Source organism: Hypomesus transpacificus, chromosome 11, assembly GCF_021917145.1.
Source record: "Hypomesus transpacificus isolate Combined female chromosome 11, fHypTra1, whole genome shotgun sequence".
Classification (NCBI taxonomy): Eukaryota; Metazoa; Chordata; class Actinopteri; order Osmeriformes; family Osmeridae; genus Hypomesus; species Hypomesus transpacificus.
The window spans coordinates 1,196,722-1,202,104 of NC_061070.1; the positions used below are offsets into that span (position 1 = coordinate 1,196,722).

Consider the following 5,383-nt stretch of genomic DNA (forward strand, 5'->3'; position numbering starts at 1 on the left):
TGCTGAGGATGCTCATCTTAGGGAGCTTCTGAAACAAGGTCAAGCTTATGCCAAGGAGCTTAATCCTGAACCGTTAATAATGATGATGACAACCGCCTGGTGGTCCCACCTCTCAAGACCGCCCAGTCCCAGCACAAGCTCTTCTCCTGCCTGGCCCCCCAGTGGTGGAATCAACTCCCCACCTCCATCAGAGACACGGACTGTCTCTCCACCTTCAAGAGAAGGCTCAAGACGCACTTGTTCCGGGAGTACAATGGTACTTAGGAATGGTTTGCTGAACCCAACGCTAGTCTCCTCAAGGATCACAATGACTCTTGCTTAGACTGTTGCTCTTGTTGGTTAGTGGTAGCTGGTTTAAACTGTTGTATTCTATTTTAGTTAATCCTATTTTTATTGCTTTTCTACAGGTACACCTGCACTTAGAGATTAATGTTGTGTAATTTAACTTGTTTAACTACATTCTCTTATGGTTTCTTCCCTTTAGCACTATTTTTTGGTTGTTCACAATATGTACTTCTTGTTTTTGACTCCCCGCAATGCTGTGGGGCTATCTTGTTGTTATTATCAGTGACCTATGCACTTTGTAAAGCTCTCTCTTGGAAGTCGCTTTGGATAAAAGCGTCTGCTAAATGAATAAATGTAAATGTAAATGATGAAAATTAACATTACAAACATCTAACTGAACGAAAACAACAACTGAAATCCCTCGCATGGCTGTTGTAACCAACCTATTTTCCACAAGTCTTTGCGTTTTTTGACATGCCGCACTGCATGCTGGGTACCCAAGAGCGCTGACGCTGATTATCTAGCTGTGCTCCGACTGCGTGATATGACGAGATGCTAGTGACGTGCTAAGGTCTCGGGGTCTCCTGCATTTAACATGTTTTGCCCGATTAGCTAGCAATTTTTTGAATGTTTTGTTATCGATTGAATGGTAATGCAAGCTAGCTAAAACAATGTTGGTTAGCTTGGCTAAACTGGTTTTCATGGCAACAGAAATCAACTAATCAGATCAGTCGAACTTTATTCAGAAAGGGCGGGATAGAAGGAACATTAAAAGTGTAGTGTAGAGTAAAAGTGAAATGGAACGCGTCTTTCTGCCTTGAAGGTGCGTGCGCATCATCATGAAGACCCCATGTAAATGTCAAGATAACATCCAAGCTAACAAATCTGACTGCAGCTTTGTTTAACATATGTACTGTGTTATGGTTGTTTGAGTTAAACAACTTGCGTAATGAATTAAATGTCTGTTAAATGTCAAATCCAACTATAAATGTATAAAAGAGAGAGTTCCAATCAAATCTGAATTATTTTTAAACTTAGAGGTTTAAAAGACAACATTTGCCTAAACTGACACGCATCAACTCAGAGAACTGAGTTTCAACATCCATTTACACATTTAGTCTCTATTTTTTACTCTACTCTTAAAACATAACTATGTTTAACTTAAAGTCTGCACCTCTCTGTCACCAACTGTCTCTGGAGTGGGGGGTGGGGGCTTCACAGGGTGTCTACAGGTGTAAACAAGTTAAATTTAAGATTTTCTAAGACCTTTTAATTCCGCTTCCAAATGAAATTAAAGACCAAATTTACGATGGAAATACAAATCAAAAGTGGAAATGTACAGTAATCTTCCTAAACACTGATGTCTGTTCAATATGAACAGTATAGTAAAATGACAACAATCGGTTGAGTTTAAGAACATTGATAAATGTCTGTAATGTGAAAGGATAACACAAAAATGGAATTGCTGTCCTAAATTACATTTTTTATTACACAATGGTGGAGCAGAAACTAGCAATTCCATAAATCCCATGGAATTAAAGGCAAATGTGATGAACTGATGTGGAGCACAAATCATCCAAGCAGTACTTCTCTTGAGTGGTTTTTATTCATATGACTAATCATTGGATTCAGGTCAAAAGTCTATATATTGAACTGGTTTCATAACTTAAGACACTAAAAGTGAGTAGCTTGGCATGCTGGGACATGGAAAGCATTAAACATTTAGACTTTCATCAAAGTAAAAAATGCTGGTTTGTCCTTTTTCATCAATGTTCTCAAAAAAGCAGTCTGCAGAGCTACTGTGTCTGTGGGGTGACTGTCTGTCTCTGGAGGGCTGGCAGGCAGGGGCAAGCAGGGCCTGCAGGTAGGCAGTCAGGGCAGGCCAGCTGGATGAAGCTGTCCTGGGGTCAGGGCTGAAGAGAAGCTGTCCAGCTAGAGGGGGGTAGTCCAGCAAGGGATCTGATTTTCTCTCAGCATTCTCTGTTGAACTCTGTTGAGCAGGCCTCTGCATGACCCTCCAGACCTGTAAAAGTGAAGAAAAGATCCATGTCAGTTTGACATGTCATGTCAAAAATGAAGCTTTTTACATCTACACTTGACATAAACTACAGTTTTGGCTTTGAAATGCAGTGGCATTACTTGAACTTGAATCCAAATGTGTTGAACTGATGGAGACCCGGCCATGCAAAGTCACTCTTAACATTTGGCTCGATTCCAGGCTCTGGCAAGAGTATTTAGCTTTAAACTGGTCAATGTACACATCTGACCAAGTTTTTCATAACATAGTACACGAAATCGAGGGACACAGAAAGACGTATACTATGTTACGAATAGACAGTGAGGTGCTATATCACAAGCAAAACTTGATCAACGCTCATCATTTTACGTCATCATCAAGATTTTGATTTTACAAAGGTCACTAATCGATATTAACGTGTGTGGTAATTATTGAGATAGTTGCATGGAGTTAAACAGAGTGAAATCAGAATTTTTCAAAATAAATCTGGATAATTCAAGATATCTGCCAGCCCGACCTTCCAGAGCTGGCAAGAACCGGGCCTATATATGTGGCGTATATATGGCACGCAAAATAGATGTGTAAACCCGTGTCATAGATACGCATTAGTATGGGAGACTGGGTTGGGGACACAGAAAGAAGTCTACTATGTTACGAATGGACTGTGAGGTTATATCAGACAGAGTGATAACCTTCAAAACGACAGCATTGACAGCGACACATTGTAACAATTGCATGTTAGGCAAAAAGTAGTCTGGACTAAAAACATTCAGAACATATCACTCTCCTGTTCATCATTGGTGAGAACTTGGGCATGTCCCTAAACATGGCCTCTTGTCTAACACTAACTCTGAAATCTAAACAATGTCAGTCTGTCCACTGTGGGAGGTGGTGTCTTAATAGTTCAATTAAGAGTACAAATCTACTTCAAATAATGCCTTCTGGTATCTCTGGGAGACAGACATCAGTATAACCAAGAACATGTCTGCTTATTGAAAAGCATGGTCAACCTTTCTTTTTAGGGGGGATGGTTGAACCACTTCAGTTTCTCTTCCTTCCCTGGATTGCATCTTTAGAATGAACCGGAACAGTGGGCCCCTAAAAAGGAAGTATAAAGCCAAATGCATCCATTACAACAACAGGACTTCCTGTATTATTTTGGTGTGTCAGGTGGAATTAGTCCACCTAATCAGCAGCAAGCTGTTGTGACCTAAATAGACAGATTTGACAAATCTTAAATAACTAAACTATGCAGTAACTAGCACTTATACATGTCTCATGCAATGAACGTGGTCACTGTACAAACTGTAGATATTATATTGTACTGAAGTGAGTGAGACAAATATATTTGAATCTATGGATAAATTCCTTGCCTACCAAAGTAAATTCCTTGTCTGTGCAAACGTTCATGGCGATTAAAACCCCTTCTGATTCAGATTCCATCTTTTACAGTTTCATATATCTTTGTCTGTATTTCTCTGGAGAGCAGCATCTCTTACACATACAGGAGTAGGGGTGCAGATGTCCCCAGATTCTGCAGGAGGGCGGGGGCAGATGTCTTCAGCTTCTGCAGGAGTGGGGTTGCAGATGTCCTCAGCTTCTGCAGAAGTGGGGGTGCAGATGTCCTCAGCTTCTGCAGAAGTGGGGGGGCAGATGTCCCCAGCTTCTGCAGGAGTGGGGGGGCAGATGTCCTCAGCTTCTGCAGAAGTGGGGGGGCAGATGTCCCCAGCTTCTGCAGAAGTGGGGGTGCAGATGTCCCCAGCTTCTGCAGGAGTGGGGGGGCAGATGTCCTCAGCTTCTGCAGGAGTGGGGGTGCAGATGTCCTCAGCTTCTGCAGAAGTGGGGGTGTAGATGTCCTCAGCTTCTGCAGAAGTGGGAGGCAGATGTCCCCAGCTTCTGCAGGAGTGGGGGGGCAGATGTCCTCAGCTTCTGCAGAAGTGGGGGGGCAGATGTCCCCAGCTTCTGCAGAAGTGGGGGTGCAGATGTCCCCAGCTTCTGCAGGAGTGGGGGTGCAGATGTCCTCAGCTTCTGCAGGAGGGCGGGGGCAGATGTCCTCAGCTTCTGCAGGAGTGGGGGGGCAGATGTCCCCAGCTTCTGAAGGAGTGGGGGGGGGGGCAGATGTCCTCAGCTTCTGCAGGAGTGGGGGGGCAGATGTCCCCAGCTTCTGAAGGAGTGGGGGGGGGCAGATGTCCCCAGCTTCTGCAGGAGTGGGGGTGCAGATGTCCTCAGCTTCTGCAGAAGTGGGGGTGCAGATGTCCCCAGCTTCTGCAGGAGGGCGTGGGCAGATGTCCTCAGCTTCTGCAGGAGGGCGTGGGGCAGATGTCCTCAGCTTCTGCAGGAGTGGGGGTGCAGATGTCCTCAGCTTCTGCAGAAGTGTGGGTGCAGATGTCCCCAGCTTCTGCAGGAGTGGGGGGGGCAGATGTCCCCAGCTTCTGCAGGAGTGGGGGGGCAGATGTCCTGAGCTTCTGCAGAAGTGGGGGGGCAGATGTCCCCAGCTTCTGCAGGAGTGGGGGGGCAGATGTCCCCAGCTTCTGCAGGAGTGGGGGGGCAGATGTCCCCAGCTTCAGCAGAAGTGGGGGTGCAGATGTCCCCAGCTTCTGCAGGAGTGGGGGGGGGGGGCAGATGTCCTCAGCTTCTGCAGGAGTGGGGGGGGGCTGATGTCCCCAGCTTCTGAAGGAGTGGGGGGGGGGGGGGCAGATGTCCCCAGCTTCTGCAGGAGTGGGGGGGCAGATGTCCTCAGCTTCTGCAGAAGTGGGGGGGCAGATGTCCCCTGTTTCTGCAGGAGTAGGGGGGGAAGATGTCCCCAGCTTCTGCAGAAGTGGGGGTGCAGATGTCCTCAGCTTCTGCAGGAGTGGGGGGGCAGATGTCCTCAGCTTCTGCAGAAGTGGGGGGGGCAGATGTCCCCTGTTTCTGCAGGAGTGGGGGGGGGCAGATGTCCCCAGCTTCTGCAGGAGTGGGGGGGCAGATGTCCTCAGCTTCTGCAGAAGTGGGGGGGCAGATGTCCCCTGTTTCTGCAGGAGTGGGGGTGCAGATGTCCTCAGCTTCTGCTGGAGGGCGGAGGCAGATGTCCCCAGCTTCTGC

The 5,383-nt window shown here is 46.6% G+C and overlaps 1 long non-coding RNA gene across 1 annotated transcript; it reads right to left on the reverse strand.

Moving 5' to 3' along the window:
• Window positions 1–2,267: 2,267 nt before the first annotated feature.
• Window positions 2,268–3,872, reverse strand: LOC124474165. Its single transcript, XR_006956791.1, has 3 exons — window positions 3,808–3,872; window positions 3,313–3,400; window positions 2,268–2,308 (listed from the first exon to the last, which is right to left on the reverse strand). It is a non-coding gene; the product is annotated as an uncharacterized LOC124474165 (long non-coding RNA).
• Between the last annotated feature and the right edge of the window lie 1,511 nt (window positions 3,873–5,383).